This window comes from Aegilops tauschii, chromosome 2 (genome assembly GCF_002575655.3).
Source record: "Aegilops tauschii subsp. strangulata cultivar AL8/78 chromosome 2, Aet v6.0, whole genome shotgun sequence".
NCBI lineage: Eukaryota > Viridiplantae > Streptophyta > Magnoliopsida > Poales > Poaceae > Aegilops > Aegilops tauschii.
The window spans coordinates 331,660,200-331,669,551 of NC_053036.3; the positions used below are offsets into that span (position 1 = coordinate 331,660,200).

Consider the following 9,352-nt stretch of genomic DNA (forward strand, 5'->3'; position numbering starts at 1 on the left):
AAGGAATATCCTTCGTTGACCGTGAGAGCTTATAATGGGCTAAGTTGGGACACCCCTGCAGGGTATAAACTTTCGAGAGCTGTGCCCGCGGTTATGTGGCAGATGGGAATTTGTTAATATCCGGTTGTAGAGAACTTGACACTTGACCTTAATTAAAACGCATCAACCGCGTGTGTAGCCGTGATGGTCTCTTCTCGGCGGAGTCCGGGAAGTGAACACGGTTTCTGGGTTATGTTTGACGTAAGTAGGAGTTCAGGATCACTTCTTGATCATTGCTAGTTCACGACCGTTCCGTTGCTTCTCTTCTCGCTCTCATTTGCGTATGTTAGCCACCATATATGCTTAGTGCTTGCTGCAGCTCCACCTCACTACCCCATCCTTTCCTATAAGCTTAAATAGTCTTGATCTCGCGGGTGTGAGATTGTTGAGTCCTCGTGACTCACAGATACTTCCAAACAGTTGTAGGTGTCGAGGATACCAGCGGAGGTGACGCAACCGAGCTCAAGTGGGAGCTCGATGAAGATCTTGTTCGTTGTGTTGTTTCTTTTCTTGTTGATCAGCAGTGGTGCCCAGTTGGGGCGATCGGGGATCTAGCAGTTGGGTTGTCTTCTTTTCATTTGGATTTGACCGTAGTCGGTCTATGTGTGTTCTCTGAATGATGTATGATTTTATTTATGTATTGTGTGAAGTGGCGATTGTAAGCCAGCTCTTTATCCCTTTCTTGTTCATTACATGGGATTGTGCGAAGATGACCCTTCTTGCGACTAAACCACAATGCTGTTCTGCCTCTAAGTCGTGCCTCGACACGTGGGAGATATAGCCGCATCGTGGGCGTTACAACCGGCTGAGTGCCAACAGCCGGCCCTCTTCCAGCAGATCGACGCCGTCCTGTCGTGCTTCTTCTGCCTCTTCTTCGGTGTACATGGTGACTCGCGGGGAGTCGAATTCTATGTCCGTCGGGATGACGGCTTCGGCACCGTAGACGAGGAAGAAAGGCGTAAAGCCGGTTGACTTGTTCGGAGTTGTGCGCAGGCTCCAGAGGACGCCCGGCAGCTCATCGAGCCAGCAGCCGGCCGAACGCTCCAGAGGCTCGACCAGTCGGGGCTTGATGCCGGACAAAATGAGGCCGTTTGCTCGCTCCACCTGGTCGTTTGACTACGGATGGGCAACGGACGCTAGGTCCAGTCGGATGCCCTGCGTCGCGCAGAAACGGGCCAAGGCGCCTTTGGCAAAGTTTGTGCCGTTGTCGGTGATGATGCTGTGTGGTATACCATATCGGATGGTGATGTCGGAGGTGAAAGTCACAGCAGTCGGTCCATTCAACTTCTTAATTAGCTTTGCTTCTATCCACTTGGTGAACTTGTCCACCGCGACAAGCAGATGAGTCATGCCGCCGCGCGCTGTCTTGAATGGTCCCACCATGTCCAGGCCCCAGACGGCAAAGGGCCAGGCAATGGGGATGGTCTTGAGTGCAGAAGCCGGCTGATGCGGCTTGGAGTGGAACTTCTAGCACCCTTTGCATTTCTGGACCAGGTCTTTGGCGTCTTCTAGAGCAGTCGGCCAGAAGAAACCGTGGCGAAAAGCTTTGGCCTTGAGTGCTCTTGAAGCTGCGTGGTGACCACACTCGCCCTGATGGATATCTTTGAGGATTGCTTGGCCTTGCTCCGGCTCTACGCAGCGCTGGTAGACACCAGTGACACTGCGCCTTACAAGCTCTCTATTGACTATGGTGTACGCTGCTGCCCGGCGTTGCACTTGCCGGGCCGAGATCTCATCAGTCGGCAACTCTTTGTTCACCAGGAAGTTGAGGATAGGTTGGGCCCATGAAGGTGCTGCAATTTCTTCGATTGCTAGAACTGCTACTTGCACAAGGGCGGTTGGGCCGGGAGGCGGCGGTTTGGAGTCGGCTGCCGCTTGCTGTGTTGATGAAGTCCCCGGGCCGACTGCTGCAGTCCCCGGGCCGGGTTCTGAAGTCCCCGGGCTGGGTGCGGCTGCTGCAGTCCCCGGGTCACCTGCCGAATTCCCCGTGCCGGCTGCTGGGGTCCTCAAGTCGGATCCGACCGCTTCAGGAGGAGCTGGCACAAAGATGGAATCCGACTCTGGCGATGGCTTGACAGACGGCTTAAGGAGGCATTGTAGGGCGACGCCGGCTGGTATTGCTTGTCGGGTGGAGCCTATTCATGCCAAGGTGTCAGCTTGCTCATTGTCATTTCTTGGCACATGGAGGAACTCGCACCCTTCAAAGTATCCACTGAGTTGCTGGACGAGGAAACGGTAGCTCGCCATGTTTGCGTCCTTGGCGTCCCAGTCGCCTGACGACTGCTGGACCACCAAATCGGAATCACCATAGCACAGGATCCGGCGAATGCCGAGTTCCTTGGCAAGCAGGAGCCCGTGAATGAGTGCTTCGTATTCAGCAATGTTGTTGGAGGCGGCAAAGTGAATTTGCAGCACATATCTGAGCTTTTCGCCTTTGGGAGAGGTGAGGACGATGCCGGCTCCCAAACCGGTGCGCATCTTGGAACCATCAAAGTGCATTCGCCAATGGGTGGAGTCTGGCGCTGGCGGCAGGTACTGGGTCTCGGCCCAGTCGACGAGGAAGTCGGCCAGTGCTTGTGACTTGATGGCGGTGCGAGGCTGGTAGTAGATGGTGTAGGGGGCCAAATCTATGGCCCATTTGGCCACTCGGCCTGAGGCATCTCGGCTTCCAATGATCTCGGCAAGTGGAGCTGTGCAGACCACAGTGATTGGGTGCTCTTGGAAGTATGGCTTCAGTTTCTTGGCGGCAAGGTGCACGCCGTAGCACATCTTCTCGTAGTGGGGGTAGTTATGCTTGGAAGCGGACAGTACTTCACCCAGGTAATACACCGGCCTCTGGACTGGTAGAGCTTTGCCTTCTTCCTTGCGTTCCACCACTATGACTATGCTGACCACCCGACTGGTGGCGGCGATGTAGAGGAGCATGGGCTCCTTAGGAGTCGGGGCCGCTAGGACAGGCGGAGTGGTCAACATCTTCTTGAGCTGGAGAAAAGCTTCGTCCGCCTTGTCGTTCCACTCAAAAAAGTGGTCTTCTTCATGATCTGGTACAAGGGAAGAGCCTTCTCGCCCAGCCGACTGATGAAACGACTGATGGATGCCAAGTAGCCGGTGAATTTTTGCACATCTAGCAGTCGGGTGGGCACCTCCATCCTTTCGATGGCCTTGATCTTCGTAGGGTTGCACTCTATGCCACGCTCTGAGACCAGAAAGCCAAGAAGCTGGCCAGCTGGCCCTCCAAAGACGCATTTCTCCGGGTTGAGTTTGATCTGAAATCGGCGCAAGTTCTCAAAGGTCTCCTTGAGGTCTTCTAGCAGCGTTCCATGCTTCCCCGTCTTCACCACAACATCATCCACATAGACGTGGGCGTTTCTGCCGAGTTGCTTGAGGAGACACTTCTGCATGCAACGCTGAAACGTGGCGCCGGCATTTCTCAAGCCGAACGTCATGGTCAGGTAGCAGAAGGCTCTGAATGGTGTGATGAAGGCGGTCTTCAGCCTGTCGGCCGGGTTCAGCTTGATCTGATGATACCCTGAGTATGCATCCAAAAAGCTCAATAGCTCGCATCCGGCTGTGGAGTCTATCACTTGGTCAATCCTTGGCAAGGCAAAGGGATCTTTGGGGCATGCTTTGTTGAGGACCAGGACCGGGTTGGCTAACCACTCTGGAAAGAATACTTCCATGATGAAGCCGGCTGCTAGAAGTCGGGCTATCTCTTCTCCAACAACTCTTCTCTTCTCCTCTAACAGGCGGCGCAAGGGTTGCTTGAATGGCTTGGCATCGGACCGGACGTGTAGTTTGTGCTTGGTGAATTCCGTCAGAACACCCGGCATGTCCTTGGGAGACCATGCAAAGATGTCCCGATTCTCACGAAGGAAATCGACGAGCTTGCCTTCCTATTTGTTGTCAAGGTTTGTACCTATGACAGCGTGCTTCTCCGGGTGCTCCGGGTCCAAGGGTATCTTCTTCGTCTCCTTCGCCGGCTTGAACGAGCCCTCGGCTTCCGACTCCTTGGGGTTGCGTGACATTTCCGGCTGCTTGCCGGCCATCGCCACAACCCGGTCAAGGAGCCGCTTCTCAGCCGCGATCACGAGGGACTCGGCTAACCGGCTGCTCTCTGCTGCGCAGGCGGACGACTTCTTGTAGTCCCCTACTATGGTCAGGATTCCCTTGGAGCTCGGCATCTTCATCTTCAGGTAAGCATAGTGGGGGACCGCCATGAACTTGGCCAGGGCAGGCCGACCAAGTAATGCATGATAAGGGCTCTCAAGGTCCACCACCTCAAACCAAACTGGCTCTCGGCGGAAATGATTTTTGTCCCCGAAGAGGACATCTATCTGAGTCTTGCCGATTGGTGAGCAGGAAAGACCAGGAACTATGCCATGGAAAACAGTCCGGCTGGGCTGAAGATGTCTCTGCTTGATTCCCAACTTCTCCATGGTATCTTTGTACAGGATATTGATGCTGCTGCCGCCATCTATCAGGACTCGGGAGAAGCGAGCAGCTCGCCTCTCCGTGGCAAAGGTGGCATCCAACACCAGAGCATAAGAGCCGCGATTGGGCATTACTTCCGGGTGGTCGGCTCTGCTCCAGCTGATGGGCTTCTCAGACCAATGCATGAATTCAGGGGTCTCTGAGGCTACTGCATTTACTTCTTGTTGCTGTTGCCGTCTGCTACGCCTGTCGTCGGCCACGCTGGTGAACACGACATAAGCTCCATGCTCCTCAGGATAATCATCTTGTATGGCGCCGACTGGCCGAGCCGCCGGCTGCTGAGGAGGAGGTGGCGGCGGGCCAGCAGGCGAAGGAGGCTGGAGTCCGTCACCCTTGACGATCCTGGTGAGCCAGTGGCACTTCCAAGTGGTGTGATTGGATGGCTTCGCGCCGCTGTGGAACTTGCAGGGTGCATCGAGAGTCTACTCGTATGAGAAGGCGGGCAACCAGTTGGGCTTGCCGCCCTTCTGGCCCTTGGGAGGAGGCTGCCCTTCCGGCTGCTGATCTTCGACTGTTGCCACCTGCCGACTCATGGAAGCCGGCTGCATGGCCTTGCGCTTGTTGTCGTTCGGTTGCTGTCACCGACTGGCATCACCAACCGGGGTCCGAGGAGCTTGAGGGGCCACCTTGCCTGACACATTGGCTTGAATCTCCGCCTTCATGGAGGAGTCGGCCATGGCATACTTGTCTGGTACTTGGCGTACTTGTGCTTGAGGAGGGTGCCCTCTTGGCACCTGGCAGTGAAGTACTCAATGGCCTGCACCTCGTGCACGCCCTCGCAAGAGTTGCGCAACTCGGCCCAGCGCGTGAGATAGTCGCTAGTCGACTCATTGGGGCCTTGGACGCATAAGGAGAGCTGGCGAGGCTTGGGCGGCCGCTTGCACGTGCTGGTGAAGTTGCGAATGAATGCTTCAGTGAAATCAACCCAGCTGTTGATGTTGCGGGGCTTCAGGTTGTTCAGCCATGTCCGGGTTGTGCCCTGGAGCATGAGCGGAACGTACTTCACGGCAACGCGCTTGTTGCCGTTGGCGATGCTGACGGCTGTGGAGTAATCGACCAGCCAGTCCTCCGGCTTCACGGAGCCGGTGTGCTTGGGTGTATCTCTCGGGAGAGTGAACCCTTTGGGGAAGGGCTCATCTCGGATGCGGGGGCCAAAACAAGGCGGACCCAGCTCATCTTCTTCTTCTAGCGCCAGGGATCGATTGAGGCGATCGATCCGATGGCGGGCATCGTTTTCTCCGATTCCTTCTCGGCGGCCAAGGCGGTCGCCGAGTGATGGGTGATCAATAGGCGGTGGGGAAATGCGCCTCTCCCTGCGGGGAGGGGGAGGCGGACAGTCGTCTCGCCGTCGTACTGCTCTTGGGCGGCCGTCTTGGTCGCGCTCTATGGTGATGTGAGTCCGGCTGCGGCTAGCAGCCGGCTCCTTGTCTCTTTTGTCGCGGACGCCACCAGTCGGCGTCCGGGATGTCACGCCTTGGTCTCGGCGAGGAGGCGGGTCGTCGTTTCGCCGGTTGGGTGCTTCAGTGCCGCACCCGGCATCCTGCTGCTCAGCAGCCGCGTCGAGGAGCTGCTGGACTCGCTCCGTCATGTGGTGATGCTCATCGCCCTCGAGCTTGTCTAGCTCGTCTGCTGCCGCCTGGGCAGCCCGTATGTTCTCTGCGGGCGTGGCGTAGACGGGACGATCTGTCCCGAACATGTTGGCGATGGTCGCGCCGCGCTGCCGGATCAAGCCAATGCGGCTAGGCACACCAGGAGCCGACGTGCCGCCGACGGCACGGTCCATCTCCCGCTGGTAGGCCTTCGAGAGGCGTCTCATGCTGGCCAGCCGGTTGGCGCTCTCGACGAGCTGCACGCGGCGTGCCTCCAGCGTCTCGGCGTCGGCATCTTCCGGGATGGGCGCAGTCAGGTCTTGCATTGCCGCCTGCAACAGATCCTGGCCACCTCCACCAGAGTGCTCGCCGTGGCTGATGACGAGCACTTCCGTGACGGTGCTGCCGCCGCTGTCTGCGCGAGGAAGCGGCTCATCGTAGACCACCACGTTGGAGGGGAACGCGTCAACCGACGCCGTGTCGGAGTCAACCAAAATCGGGTCGGTGGAGCCAACCGATTCCAAGTCTGCAGCAGGCTCGCCGGCGACGTGGAGCTGATCAAGGAGGCTCACGAGGCGGCTCTCAAGGCCATCGGTGCCCGCATCAGACGTGGGCTTGTCGGAGAGGCGAATCTCGCCAACAAGATCGGCGAGGCAGCTCGCGGCGCAGGCGATCTCCGCGCCGTGCAGCGCATCGGCGCAGACGTCATCTGGCGTGCCGGGCTGGCTGCGCTCGCCAGGAAGGAACAGGGTTCCCGGCCAGAACAGGTCTCCGGGAGACGGTGCACCTCGCCCCATGGTGGGCGCCAAATGTCGGGGGTTGGGTGCGACATATGCCAATGGATGGCTTATCATGGTGGGAGCGAGTAGAACATTGCCGGTGCCTGGAAGCGGGATGAGGCGTAGACACAAACGCCGGCGCACTTTACCCAGATTCGGGGCTCTCCTAGGAGATAACACCCCTAGTCCTGCTCTGCGGGGTCTCCGCATGATCACTAAGGCACTAGTGAGTACAATGGTGCTCCTCGAGTTGTATGCTAAAGGTAGAAGAAGGCAAGGCTTGCTCTCCTCTCCCCCTAGGTGTGAGTCTAATTCTAAACAGTTGGAACCCTTTGCATGGGTGCCCTGGGGGGTTTATATAGGCCTACCCCCAGGGGTACAATGGTAATCTGGCCGAGTGTAGGACCCGGCTGTCAGTCTCTCTGGTCGCCGGCTTCTCCGCCGACTGCTGGGGCCCGCCGCCTGGTGGGCCCCGCCGACTGGTCTGGTACGGAGCCGACAGGCCGCTCCCGCCGCTTGCGGGTCTTGCCGGCTGCTGATTACTATAGCCGTGATGCTAATGAGGCTCGCTTGGTCAGGGGAGCGTGGCTACAGTCCCGCCGCCTTGCGGGAGGTCACTGTAGCCACTCCGCGTCTTATCTGGTTAATGGCGCGTGGTCCCCGGGGAAGGAACGGGCTGACTGCTGGGAGCCGGCCTCCCTCGGGTCCGGTTGGTGAGGCTCCTGCCGTCTTCTAGGCTCTCGCTGACCGGTGGGGTCCGCCGTCTTCGGGCCGTACCGACAGGCGGTCGTGGGAATAGGGCCTCGTCTGACAGGAGTGATGTCAGGGACCAAGTGGCGACAGTGCCGCGCCGGGCGGAGCTCTCCGCCTGTATGGAGCACTGTGGCCACGCCCGGCCCTGGATACGTGGGTGATGGGCCACACTGTGGCCTCACCCTGTCTGTCTTCTTAATGGGGGCGCAGACTTTGAGGGCACCATGGGTCGACTGCTAGGAGCTGGCCTCTCTGGAGGCCGCCTGCTAGGAGTCGGCCCGTCTTGGAGCCGCCTTCCTGAGCGTGGCTGCCTTCCGGCAGTCGGCCGTTCGGTCAGCCGGCTGCCAGAAGGCGGCGCTCTATCTTGACGTTTTGAGGGGCGCAGCCGGCCCCGATGTCTTGAAAGGTTCTGGGGCTCGAGTTGGGCTACCCGTGGCCCATTACTCCGACAAAGGCGTAAACCCCGCGGGCGCCACCACTCGTACCACTTCGCGCGCGTACAGAGTGGCTGACTAGCGGGCCCCGCTAGTCAGGTGAGAGGGAGGGGGAAAGGGAAACAGAGGACGGCGCGGCTTCGCCGGAGCACACGCCAGCGAGGAGAGCTTCTTGGCCAAAACGAGAGGGAGGGATCAAAAGAGAAGATGCAGGCGCACCTGCCCGTACCCGTAGATTAGCTAGGGGTGGTCGGACAGCGTCGGAAACGACCTCTCCAGCGACGACTGGAAGCAGAGGTCACCGGAGATGAAGACGACGGCGACTAGAGGCGACACCAGGGGCTCCAACCGGGCAGAACGGCACCACCGAGGCACGGCGGAGGCCCTGGAAGGTTGGCTCGAGCCTGGGAGGGCCTGGAGCTGCGGAGACGACCCAAGGGGATCGCCGGCGAGCTCGAGCTCGGGGACGGCGGCCCCGCGGCCTGCCCGGCCGCGCTGCGGCTTTCTACGAGTTTGTGGAGTGTGTGTCAGGAGTGGATGATGCTCGAGGAGGCTGGGGAGGGCTCTATTTATAGCCGAGCGGCGAGGGGGGTTCGGGCTCCGCTGGAGGACACCTGGACACGGCGTCCGGCAACGAACGGCATCAGTGAGCAAGGGGGAAGGTGACGCGGCTCACGAGGGAACTGTGGGCGAGCGGAGACAAGCACAGGAGCGAGAGGGTGGCGACGAACACAGTGCGCAGCCAACTATTGCGTTGGCCGGACCGCGCCCGTGCTCGCTGCGGCGAGCTCCGGCATCGGCGAGCGCCAGGAGGGAGTTAAGAGGGTCGGGACGATGATCGTGGCGAAGTTTGGCAAGGTTTGGCAAGCGGGGAAGCGATCACGCGAGCAACAGAGGCGCGGGTGCGATGCAGAGCGCGTCGGCCGTATGCCAGCATGCCTGGACGAACGCGGTCATCGCGTGAACTCTGACCTCAGGCCGACCTAAGCCCAAACTTCAGGTCTGGCGTGTAGTTTGTGGTAGATTGAGAGGTTACCACGCTTTGGTTTGGGCTCAGACGCAGTAGAATGGATTTCAACTTCCTCGTAAGTTTCTGGTCAGTAACTTTGAGAGCTTACCGTGGTCAAACTACCGAGAGTTGGGAGCTGGGCTTTGGAGGTTAGCAATCATCTACTAAGGTGATGATGCATGATACGTCTCCAACGTATCTATAATTTATGAAGTATTCATGCTATTATATTATCTGTTTTGGATGTTTATGGGCTTT

The 9,352-nt window shown here is 58.6% G+C and overlaps 1 pseudogene; it reads right to left on the reverse strand.

Annotated features, from left to right (window-relative positions):
- Nucleotides 1-571: 571 nt before the first annotated feature.
- On the reverse strand, nt 572-6,346 carry LOC109771492 (uncharacterized; annotated as a pseudogene).
- Between the last annotated feature and the right edge of the window lie 3,006 nt (nt 6,347-9,352).